Source organism: Terrapene carolina, unplaced genomic scaffold (assembly GCF_002925995.2).
Source record: "Terrapene carolina triunguis isolate 2854851 unplaced genomic scaffold, T_m_triunguis-2.0 Scaffold17, whole genome shotgun sequence".
Lineage (NCBI taxonomy): Eukaryota > Metazoa > Chordata > Testudines > Emydidae > Terrapene > Terrapene triunguis.
This window is the reverse complement of record NW_020664368.1, coordinates 14,423,171-14,436,362: the sequence shown is the minus strand read 5'-3', so window position 1 is coordinate 14,436,362 and position 13,192 is coordinate 14,423,171. Positions and strand designations below refer to the sequence as shown.

The following is a 13,192-nucleotide window of genomic DNA, read 5'->3' as shown; positions in this document are numbered from 1 at the left end:
TCTCTTTTTTTTTAAATTAAATTTCTGTTGAAAGACAGTTTTTGCCTTGATGGCCTCTTTGTTTTGTCAGGTAATGACAATGGCTCTGATAAAAGGTTTTGTGGAGGTTCATGAGAGAGTACAGGGAAAACTTAATTAGCATCTGAAAGGGAGGGATTCATCTGTAACATGACAAATTCATAAAAATCTGTAGCTTCAATGAAAGTCAGAACTAACTAGGTTCATGATGGTTAGACAACATATTACAGCACCAGGGTGGTGGGAGTGTATGTATGTTCTGTGAGAGGTAATGTGGTTCAGCGGATAACAAAGTTGACTGCAACTCAGACGATCTGGGTTCTGTTCTCATTTCTGTTACTGTCCTATCATATCTTTGAATCTCTTTCCTTTTCCACCATTTGTCTGTCTTGTTTATTTAGGCTGCAAGCTCTTTGGGGGAGGGAGGATTATCTCTCATTATGTGTTTGTACAGCTCTATCCTAATAATAATAATTTCACAATCTACTTCAGGACTGCATTTTCTGAAAGACAAAAATATGCATGATAGAACCAGTTGTTTTGTAGGACAGGACCCACGTCTGAAATGGGCTTAATCTCATACAACCATCAGACAGAAAACATTCTTTTTTTTTTTTTATCCTCAAATCATGTATTGTAGTAGCTCTATTGAAGATTTGGAACAAAATTATACTCTGTTTCTCCAGTTTAATACAGGAATAGCTGCACTGAAATCAGTGGAAGTTTTCTGGGTTATACTCATGTGTCTGACAGAATTTTCCCCTTGGAGCACAGATGTCTCTATAAATGAATTATTTGCCATATCAGAGCCACTAATACAGTAGGTGAAGATACTGGTGACACTCTATTCTTTCCGTGCCATATTATTTATTCATATTTTTTAAAATGACAGACTTCCCATCAATTAAAATGCACAGTACAATAGCAAAGGCTCCCCATAAACATCCTCCGACCCTCAGCCCACTCTGGTCTTAAAAGCCCAAGAACAAAGTTTACCAAAAAGCTTCCATTGTCCCTACCTCCCTGTTTGCGAATTCCTGAGCCCTATTCTGTGGGTTTAAAATCACAATTTTTCTATTTTAAAAATGTGTTTTTTCTCTCCCATATTGCTTTGTGAAAGTCCCACACAAGCAACAGGGAAGAGCGAGTGTCTGTGTACATAGTAGATTATTGTTGGGATCTGCAGCATTATATTCAGAACTGGCATTCACTTGGTTAGAGAGAAACATATACAGTTGCATTCCTTTCCTAGGTCTTTGATTTGACATTCTCAAAAGTGTGGTTAGTGGCTAGAGACAGGGCTCCTGAGTTGTATTTGTAGTTATGCTAATGATTCGCTGTGTGGCACGGGGCAAGTCACCTATGGGGACACTTAGCAAGATCCTCACCCTGCTCTAGCCCCATTACCCTGCATATAAGGACTGTCATGGCATAAAAGGCCCTAAAAGCACAAGAACTACTGAAGTGATAAGGCTGCCTCCTGAGGACCCTATCAGGAGCCATGACTGGGGGCAGTCCCATAGCACTTCAGAGATTCTAAGCAATGCCACAGCTCAAAGGGCAGCCCAAAGAGGCTGCTGTAATGTAGACAGGCCCTTAATGCAGTCTAAGGTATGCAGCCTGGGGTCCCCGCAGCCCAGGATTGACAGAGCCCAAAGATGTCTTAAAAGCCTTCATAGCCCCTCTTCTTCTCTGCAAATCTCTCCAGCCATTTTTCTTTTGTGGTTTTAAAAATGTTTTTGTCTTTGTTACTGCTGTATGAAGACCTACACAAACAGGGAGACTGACTGGATACATAGTAGAAACAGTCAAATTTGACTATGTACTAAGTGATGTCAAATGCACACAGTGGACAAACAAAAATTCTAATCTCTTAAAGTAACCGCGGCCACTGGGAGCTGCGGGCAGCCATGCCTGTGGACGGTCAATGTAAACACTGTCTCGCGGCCTGCCAGCGGATTACCCTGATGGGCTGCAGGTTGCCCACCACTGCTCCAGGTACTGGGGCTCTAGGGCATAAGGAAGAGTAACTTAGAGGTTGGTTCACTACTAATAGCAATTTCTGAGTATCTTTCCCCAGCTGTGCTGTCGAAGCAGTGAGCACTGATTGTTGATGCAGATCTTTATTGCATAAACTACTCTGAGACTGTGCATTGAAGTGCATAGAAAATGCAATAGAGATCTGCACTGCAGGTGGGAGTTTTGCAGTGTGGTCCAGACAGAGAATTTTGCCTTATTTAATATTTCAGAAGTTTCTAACAAAATATATGGATTTCCCTTTGTATGCCAGACATCCACAGGGGAGACACATGCTCTTCTGTTGTAAAGCCCCTCTTCCCCATTTTTTGTCGTTTTGATGTCATTGCTTGTTCTATTGCAATCATTTTCATTTCCTTATGTAAAAAATAAACTGGAACTACCATTTTCAATGATTATTCACCTTAGTTTTCTTCCAAAAGCCAAAATATTGTTTTTGGTGGTTGTTGCTTCCTTTTGGGATTTTATCTGAGAAAAAGGCAAACTCTATAGAAACTGTATTTATTTGAGCTGTGCAGTAAATCGTGAATCATCAGTGTGTGTCTGGTAACTTACAGAAAGAAAACAACATTAAGAAATGCCTAGTCTTCTTGACCCTTATCAGTTTTGCCCAAGGCAACAATACTGCTTATCACATACTGTGTAAGAATCAGCTTCTGCCTTAACTACAGTGCTGATATGTTCTGTAATAGTGGGCATTACCACTTAACAAAATGGAGAGAATTATTTAATCTCTTCTTTTATGCAAAATCATACATTGTGTTCATAAGTACGTCTCTATGAATGAACCGGTCAGGATCCATTTCTGATAGGTGGATGAGGTACCCTGAGTGAACGAATATGCTCTTTTCATGAGAGAAGCTTTGAACAAATCATTTTTAAATTTAAAAAATGCATAATAAACTATTTAAAATCATAATATAAAAAGCCATGTAACATTACTTGATAGCTTAGCTTCTCAAATATGTGAAGTCATATATTCTTTGTAAAAGGGAATTACAATAAAAACAACTTAGTATGGTATCCATCTTGACAAGCCAAGAAATACCAAAGCAACCGATTTACAATGGCCAACTTGCTACAGTATATTGTCATATGTCAGGCAGGACACTTATCACATCCTCTCAAATCCATTAACTTGTGTAAGTAAAGCAGTTGGGTGTGTGCTCTGATAATCTAATTTAGGTAATATATAAGTGATTCAATAGGTGGTGCTCTTCTAGATGAGTCAATATTGAATGAGTGTTCACTCCATAACACTGTTGGAGCGGGGACATTTTGTTGCTGATAGTGTCAACTTTTTCATGAGGTATAATTATTATTCTAACCACTTGAGTTCATTAAAGATCATGCTGACTTTGGTATCTTGGCCAAACTCCTTTTGATTACCAAAGTTTACCCAGAAGTTTCAGATTGGAGGGAATGTTCAGCCTAATTTGTCCTTAACTACTGATGTGTCCAGCTTCAGTGTGCTGTTAAATAGATGTCAGTTACCATGAAGTGGTAGGTGAAATGTATAATTTGAAGATATTATACTGTAGAGGAAATAAAATCAGGATAAGATATTGTTTAAAACTATTAGGCTCCAACATTGCAGATTCTTTGCAAGCAGAGATCACCATTGTTAATGGTAGGCACTGTGCTTCCCGTGCTGCAGAAAGGAGCTACAAAACTTCCCAGAAGTCCTCAAAATCTTTGTCTTTGTGAAACTCTTGACAAAGGTCTGGAACCTTTAATCCACCTAGTATCACGTGATAGAATATAGTTGTATATTGAATATAAGCATCTTGCTCAAAAAAGCCAGTGACAGTAATTATCAATGAGTTTCTTGATTTCTTACCTAATTTAATCACTGACATTGGCCACAAGGAGTATTGAAAGAAGTTAGTCATACTGCTCACATGACCAGAGGCAAAAAAACAAAGGAAAACTGAGAAAATGCACTGTGGAAGTACATCCAGAATAAGGCAGATGGTTTGAATGAATGTAATATTATTCCTTTAATCATGGAGTTCTGCTAAAGTCAAAGAACAAGAATACATCTCAAACAGTTCTTGAACAATGACAGAATCCTGAAATTGAATTACAGCCTTCAATCAGGTATTGTGTATTCGTTGTATATACAACATTATTTTTGGAAGCCAGTTAGGTGAATATACTGTAAGACTCTATCAAGCCATAACTATACAAAGTTTACCCTGTAAGTGACATAAGACAGTGATTACATCTTGTTTATGTAGCTGGAAGTGGCTAATTAGAGCGATGCTAAATGATGTACAATAACTAATATCTATGCGATTGAGGTAGAAGAAAGATTAGCGTAGTCATTATGTTGCAGTACTCATACAATATATGTTTACTGATATATGCAATAAAGGACTACTTAGCATAAGGGATGGGTTTGTTTGGGTTTTATTGCATGTGGTTTTTTTAAAGTGTGATTGTACAGCACCTAGCACAGTGGGGTCCTGGTCCCTGTCTGGAGATCTTAGGTGCTATGGTAATACAGTTAATAAGTAAGTATTGCATAGACCATGTCTACATGTACAACACTGCAACGGTGCAGTGTTGGTCTATGCCAACAGGAGAGAGCCCTCCCATCATCATAAAAACCCCACCCCCATGAGTGGCATAAGTTATGTTGGCAGGAAAAGTTCTCCCACTGATATAGCGCTGTGCACGCTAGTGCTTATGTCAGTGTAACTTATGTCATTTGAGGGGATGGAATATTCACACCTCTGCGCGACATAAGTTTTGCCGACATAAGTGGTTGTGTAGACATAGCCTTAGTTTTAAATAGTGTAGCTGTCATACTTAATGAAATTAAATTGCTAGACTGGGCCAGCTAATCAGGCTATGCTCTTTCCGTTTTAGTGGTTGTACAAAGAAAACAAGTCTGTTCAAATGGCTGATCTATTCCTTGTTAAAATTCATAATAATCACATTGGGCCTGATTCTCTTTATTCACAATTTTTTACGCCCATATAATACTTTTGACTTCACTGGAGTTACTCTTGATTTATCCAAGTTTAAGTAAGTGGAGAATAAGATCCAGGATTTTTAAGCTACTATATGAATTATCTTCCGTGTCCTATTTTTGGAACTCTTCATCATTGTTCCTTGTAAGAAATTAGCATGGTAGTTCTGGGAGGGAATAGGTTAAAATAACCTCTATTGAAAAGGACAAAGAGTGTTAGCCTGCTGCTGTGTTATATAGCCCGTCTGTTCTGCCAAATTATTTTTGATGAGCTTCTTAGAAGTTGCTGCTTTTATTCTGGTGTAGGATTGTCTGTAATTATGTTGTAAGTAGCATTGCAAGAGTAAGGGAAGAAGAGGGAAAAAAAGACATAGGTCTTTTATGGGACCTTTTGTAGGCTTCTGTCTCATTATGTTAACAATCTGCCAAGAGAATGGTGTCAGATTTGGAGAGCAGACTAGATTGATTTACTTTTCAGGCCCTTCTACCCAGCCTAATTATTGCATTACAAATGGCGATTCTTTCACCCCTCTGAAGGAGCACTTTGATTAGTGTCTGCAGTGCAGGTGCCAGGGCCTGATACGGTAAGTGCATGTCAACTAGCTTCTTTCATCACATAGTCAAACTGTATAAAACAGCCATTGCATTGGAGGAGATGATGAACTGTTTTACACAGCTTATAAGAGCTTAAAATTGATAAGGTTAGGACAGTTATGGGTGTTGTCATCCCCCATTTTAATGCCCACTCTTGTTGCACCAGTAAATACAGGAATGACAGGTAGATGTAACATGAAAATAAAATTGGTGTGACCCTGTAGTCTGTTATCATTGAATTTTGTTTAAAATTCAGGTCAGATTTTTTCCCCTCTTTCATGGACAAGGTTGAATGGTTCTAATTGCAAATTGTGATGTAGTTCCAATATCACGGGCACACTTATCAGCAGATGTGTTTAGTGATTTGACTTGTGAATTGTTTTGGCATTAAACAATAGTAGAGTGATTTTTTCTTTTGGGCTGGTTAAAGATTTATTTATAAACAGCATTTTTAGCAACTTCCAGTTGACTAGACAAACACAGAATCACACATCAGACTAGACAAACAGTAAGGCCAGGCTGATCCTACACTTGTGTTGAAGTATTTAGTGTAAGTTCCTTCATAAGGAAGAAGGAGTCAACAGTAAGTGCCTGATCCCAATACTACTGAAGTCAGCGTGGGGCTGCTCATTGACTTCAGGGTGGTCCAAGGGAAATATCTAGGCTGATAGGATAACAATAAAGACAGCCTGAATATGCAGTGAAAATAGACAAATTTCTTCATAGCAAGATCTGATCTATTAAACTGTAGAATACTCTGCCAAGGGAAGTAGTGGCAGTCTCAGTGCTTGAATCATTTAAAGTGGACTAGACAAAGAACTGGAGAATTTACTATAGGGAAATCCTGAATCTATAGGAGGGCAGAAATGAAAGAAAACTTAATAGGTCTCTTCCATTCTGACTTCTGAGATTCTATGAACACAGCAAACACTTTATTCAGATTAATTCATGCAATCTTTCCACATACCGTGGCCCTGATCCTGCACTATTTTGCACATTTTGTAGTCATTTACACTTGTGCCAATAAGTGCAAAATAGATGTAACATATTTCCAGATGAGAATAGTAGCATTTTACATCCAATTTGCACTCAATTTGTGTAGGTGTAAATGACTACACAAAGTGCAAGGCAGTAAAGAAATCAAGCCTTATGTTCTGAATATATGTGAATTAACAGAAGGCATAGATTTATCTTTTATTTTCTAACTTGTAATTAACATCAAACATCTTTTCAGGAAGAAACAATAACTGGGGTTTTGTTATCCTTGCATTTTAAAAAAAAAAAGTAAAATTAAATGCAGAGGGCAACCATCTTGATTAGCCAGAAAAACAGGATCAGTTCACTTGATATATAAAAAGGCTGATGTGTTACTGTGTATTATGGTTGTCACGTGATCACATCTCCTTGGACTGTTCTTGTCACATCAGGATATACCAAAGTTATGAACTGACCAGTCACACCTCATTTGTAACTGGAAGTGCACAATCAGGCAGCGGCAGAGACGGGGGAAAAAAGCAAATACAATACAGTACTGTGTTAAACTGTAATTATGTTTATAGTTAAAAAAAAAAAAGGGAAAGCAAACCTTTTTCTTCTGGACAGTAACGTTTTAAAGCTGTATTAAGTCAATGTTCAGCTGTAAACTTTTGAAAGAACAACCATAATGTTTTGTTCAGAGTTATGAACATTTCTGAATTATGAACAACCTCCTTTCCTAAGGTATTCATAACTCTGAGGTTCTACTGTAAGTTGTTTCAATGATCGAGTGGATGTCCTTATTCTAGAGTAAGACGGACATTTTCCTTTACAAATTTTTTGACAGGATTTTGTTAACAAAATGGAAATTTTTGAAAATAAAAGTTCTTGTGGATTCCTCCCCCCAAAATACTCCCCTGAAAACCTCCAAACTAAATGTTTTCTATTTTTCATTGTCAAAAAACAAAAAAAAAAGTTTTATTTTTGTTGTTGGTTTTTTTGTCACAGAAGAAGAAATCCTTTCCTGATAAGCTCTGTGGGTTTCCCACTGAGTCACTACTAACCAAATGCTGTAGACTGTTCTAAGGATGTTGTCCTTTTTGAGTGAGATACAAACCTGAGGCTTTGATTACTTGAGGTCACTACAGATACCATGGTTCTTTTCACTAGCCTATGAGTTAACTTCAGCTTCCTTGCTGAACGCTTACTTTGAGTTCTACCTATCTACATACCCCCTGAAGCTTCACTTTAGACTTACTCAATTATTGTCCTAGGTTGCTTTTTATTGTTGTGCATTATTAAACAGTAGGTCTTCATCTCTAATTTCTGTGATTTCATGAATACAGCAAATACTTTGTTCATGTTGATACATTCAGAATCTAATGGAAAGGGAGCATGCATGTCTGAATATGTGAAGATAGTAGGCACAGATCTGTTTCTCAGTTCTCTGACTTGGAATGAATGTAGTATAATTATCAGAAAACGACATTCCTGAAATCTTGAACAGTTGAATCTAGTGAATGTAGGTCCAAAGCTCATTAACTTAGAAAATTTGCTGATCGTTTCTCTTTGTCTTTTTCAGTCTTTCAATTTTAGTCTGTGAATATCCACAAAGCCTACAGGACGTCACCTGGATTAGATCTCTGACTACAAATTGTGCTCTTACAATTCTGATAACATTTTTTCAGACAGACTGCATGTTCCCTTTCATTGTAATGGGATAAATACAAAACAAAGAGACAGGGTGAAATCTTGGCTCCACTGGGACCAATAGCAAAACACCTATTGATTTCAGTGTAGCCAGATTTTCACCCAGTATATTCATATGTGGGAGTTTTGCTATTGATTTCATTGGGCTCAGGATTTCATCTTTGTCTCTGTTTTGTTTTTGTCCCATTAAAATAAGAGAAGGAGACTAGTTTTTTTCCCCCCATATGTAGCTGATTCAGCCATTCCCTCTCACTTGGAATGAACTCTTAGTCCACAATTAAAGTCATATTGAAATTAGATACAGTAGAACCTCAGAGTTATGAACACCAGAATTACGAACTGACTGGTCAACCACACACCTCATTTGGAACCAGAAGTATGCAATCAGGCAGCAGCAAAGACTGCCCCCAACCCCCACCCCCCACCCCATCACCAACACCACAAAAAAAGGAAAGTTTAAAAAAATTTACAAGGTAATAAAACTGTTTCGGTGCTTGTTTCGTTTAAATTAAGATGGTTAAAAGAAGAATTTTTCTTCTACATAGTAAAGTTTCAAAGCTATATTAAGTCAATATTCAGTTGTAAACTTTTGAAAGAACAATGATCACATTTTGTTCAGAGTTACGAACATTTCAGAGTTACAAACAAACTCCCTTTGTTCTACTGTACTAGTCAACGTAAGCTCGCAAGAATTTAGCTCAGAATCTAGCAATCACAGCAGTCAACTATACAATAAACATCCCTCTCCACCTATATTCAAAACTTTGCATATACTTTGTTCAGCTCTTTTGTTGATTATAGTAATCTCTGCTCTGGTCTTTTTACTCTCAACTCTCCAGATCATAGGTGTTGGAATTAAGGGTCCTGTGGGTGCTGCAGCACCCCCTGACTTGAAGTGGTTTCCATCATATACAGGGTTTGCAGTTTTGTTCAATGGCTCTCAGCACCCCCAGTATACAAATTGTTCCAGCACCCCTGTTCCTGATGCCAGCCTATCCAAAATAGCTATTGAGTCCTCTTCCACTCCTTTTTTTGTACTCAATATCAAGAGTGTCACCAAATCATGTTGATTTTCCTATATAGCATTTTTTAAAAATCAGTCCTTTCCCTTTGTCTCTACAGCTAAAATCTTTTTACCTGGCCTTTACTTATCTTTGACCTAATTTCTTACTCTACCCTTGCTCACTTTGCTTTGCCAACATGTGATGTCTCACCACTCCCATGATATCCTTCTCCCCATCTTGTTTCCAGACCATCTGCTGTTCTGCTGCAGCTCTGCAGGTACAACTCTGTGTACAACTCTGCAGGTACAATTGTATGTAATAGTGGCCAATTAACTTAATGTCACTGAGCACAGGTAAAGACATGGCAGTTGAGGCTTAATCCTCTGCTGTTGTAAACCAGTATGCATTCAAATCAATTCTCAGCTGTAAGGAACTTCCAGAAGAATATAAAGCATTATTATGAACAATGATTAACTTTCTTTTAATTATTTATATTACTACTGTTATTTATAAAGTGTATACAGCATCATACAGAGTTAAGCCTTTCAAGGAGTGGACCACTCCATGCCTTTAACTGTCATTATAAACCTGTGCATAAATAATGGCCAAGATTTTCAAGAGTTACTAGTGAATTTAGGTTCCTGGTTTTTGGATACTCATTTGGCGTTGCCTTAAAAAGACCCAGAAGATAGTTGGTTAGCATATTATGAAGGCTCCTTTAAATTGTCTCAAGCTCTACACCCAAAATCACTAAACTTTTGAAAATCGTACCCAATAAAAATAACAACAACATTGTCTTTAGGGTCTTATAATGTGTTTGCCTTGTCCATGGGAGGCTCTCAAAGTACTTACAAACATGTAAGAATTAAGTCTCACCAGTAGATTTTAAGGAGATGGAATCCACATTTTACAATGGGAAACTGAGACACAAAGAGATTAAATCTGACCTCAGTTTTAAATATTGGCCATTTAAATGCTAACAATGCATGCAGGGAGCAGTTTCTCTTCTTTCTCTTGCCCCAGGACAAAAAAATGGCATAAAGTTACATTAATGCAATATTGGGGATACAAATGTAAATGCACAGAAATTAGGAAATAAAATTGGGTACTCTGTAGTCACAATAATCCACCTATAATGTCATAAAGCTCATCTTCCATACCCCATTCCCACCATCCTTCATCATTCCCACTCATTGTGTCATGTCTATAACATATGGTGTACGCTCTTTGGGGCTGGGATTGTGATTTTCCATTGTATTTGCTAAGTATCTAGCATGTCTTTTAACTATAAAAATTAATAACTATAAAAGCCGATGCTGTTCTGACTTACACCCCACACAGCCCCAGTGATATCACTGTTTGGCTTGCTGTGTAGATTTAGGTATGCTTTTAACTGCCTAAGTACTTTAAAAAAAAATCTTCTCTAACTGAGAGCAGAAGTTGTAATATGGGTGAGTTAATTACAAAGTAACCTTAACTTAATATCCTGACTTGTACATTTCAATTCAGTCCTTAATGTTGCAGTAATCTTTATTTTTCTTCACTCATTTGTTCAAAATGGAGCATGAGGAATACTGAAGTTGTGGCAATATAATGTCATGCTCGCAACTTTAATTACCAGGTAGCTTTCTCTTTCTGTATCATGTATCACATGATGGTGTTTATGCCATCACTCTTGACTTGTATAATTGTGATCTGAAACCTTAATTTGAATTGTCCAAAGGAAGGTTGAATTAACATCCTTTGCTAGTAAATATAACAGCTGGGCTTCTCTTCATTCCCCAGGCAATAGTTATTAGAAATTTCAAGTGTAAAATAAACTGTTGTGCTTCAGCGATCAGCTGGCATAGTGGTAGGTCTACAGCTGTGGAAAGTGGCAAAGTACACAAGAGCACAGTGAAGTTCAATCCTGCTATACCTCTGCTAACCAAAGCATTGTAAAATTTCAGGTTTTATGATGAATAACCACATACTTCATTATGTCATGTCTACACATGCCTGCAGTTAACAGACAAGCAGTAGGAGCTGGATGCCCCCTTATAGAACCTCCTATATTAGTCAGTAGAGGGTTAATGTGTTGTAGAACTGTTGTGTGTTTCTATTTCCTTGTTAGATAATCTCTGATTTTAATCTTCATTCACTAATTAGTGTGTATAAGCATGTCTTACTTTTGTGTCATTGGATGCTGTCATTCCAAGAATGCAGTTGAAAAGAATTTAGGACAATGCCCCTTTAAAAGAGGGGAGAGATTCTACAATGCTCAGTCCCCAGCCCAGGCTTTTCTCAAGTGACTAGAACTGTTTTGTCAACAGCTCCATCTGCAGCCCATGGGTAGCCTGTGTGCCTCACATTATCATCATGGTATATTCTCTCAGAACACAGTTGTCTGTTAAAATTAGATTTGAAAGGCAACACCTTAGAACACCTTTTTTGCGGTTGAAATTTTGGCAGTGTCAGGTTTTATATGATTTTTGAGAGTATAGCCGTAGGCTTTGTCAATGGAAACTTGCTGAGAAAGAAGCGGGGGGAAATGAGGAAGAAGCTGTCACTGTTGCTGAAGGCCTGCAATCAGGCATAATAAACTCTCCAGTCAGCTGTTTAAACAAGTACACAGCAAATTAAATTCATCTCTGATTTTTTTTTTCTTGGAAAAAATTGATTAATCTGAGTTTTTAAAAAAATAATATTGTAGTTATTAATAACAAAGGCAGTTTCTAAGCTGTCGTGTACTTGGTACTGTCTCCCTTGTGTTTTGAGAATGAGCAGTGCAGATCTGTCTGCCAAAGTTATTTGAATAATCTCTATGCCCAGCAGTCGTATCCTCAGTTGTGTTTCTCTAGCAAAAGCGTGGGTGAGGGGCAGAGATTAGTATTGCTTATGTCTATTTATAGTTGGGGTCTGAGGTTTTGCAACACTAGAGGGCTGTGTAAGTCTTTTCTAGTAACCTGTAATGGAGGTAGCTTTGTTTGTTTGTTTGTTTTTAATTTAAAAAAAATGTGGGAAGATGTGGGGGATGGTGTTCTAAACTTAACTGTAACCTTTGTTTTACAGAACTGAGCTCTGGTAATTTAGAGGAATGTTTCATCTGTTGTTTGTACGATACACATATACCCCTCCATACATGCCTACATAGATGGGTTTTCTAGTATCCTCTAAAAGTCAACAAATTTGAGTCACTTTGGTTTGACTGGGAAGTGAATTGTAAAGTCAATGATCCCTCACACACTACTGCCTACCAGCAGCTCCCTCTCTTTCTTATGCCAAGGGAGCTCTGGTTTAAGCGCTTCCGATGATCTCAACACATGGGGAGAGTCAGTCTCTCAGGTAGGCAAGTCTCAAGGCATTTAGGGATTTATAGGTCAAAAACAACACTTAAACTCCACCTGGAAAACTTGAGGCAGCCAATGCAGAATCTGGAGAGCAGGTGTTTTATGCTTACAAAATGATTCACAGCTTAACAAGCGGACTGCTACCTTCTAAACCAGATTGTTTCCAATTTTAGGTGTAGGCCATATAAAGGACACTGCAGTTGTCAAACCTTGAACTGACACAAGCATTGATGATGGCAGCAAGTGGTAAATAATGCTGACATTGCCTTGCCAGGTGACTTATAAAAGTGCATTAAAACAGAGGGGCAGTTTGTCCTGTTTAGTTTTGTGAATGGGAGTGAGAAGGGTGAAAGAAAGGGAGTGCCACCTCTGTAGTATAGTTTTCCATTTCTCCAGACCCCACAGAAGTCCATACAGGACATCATCATCCTGGAAACACATAGTATCAGCATGATCTTTCTATTCCCTGTCATGGGAACTCATGGGTCACACTGTCTTACAGATCTTGGGTAGGACAGGAGGACGGTCAGAGGCACAAGACCTCCACA

The 13,192-nt window shown here is 38.0% G+C and overlaps 1 protein-coding gene across 6 annotated transcripts in view; it reads left to right on the top strand.

Annotated features, from left to right (window-relative positions):
- Window positions 1-13,192, top strand: part of LOC113406374 (protocadherin-9) — an 883,162-nt gene that overhangs the window by 491,133 nt on the left and 378,837 nt on the right. The gene's annotated exons all lie outside the window — the stretch shown is intronic.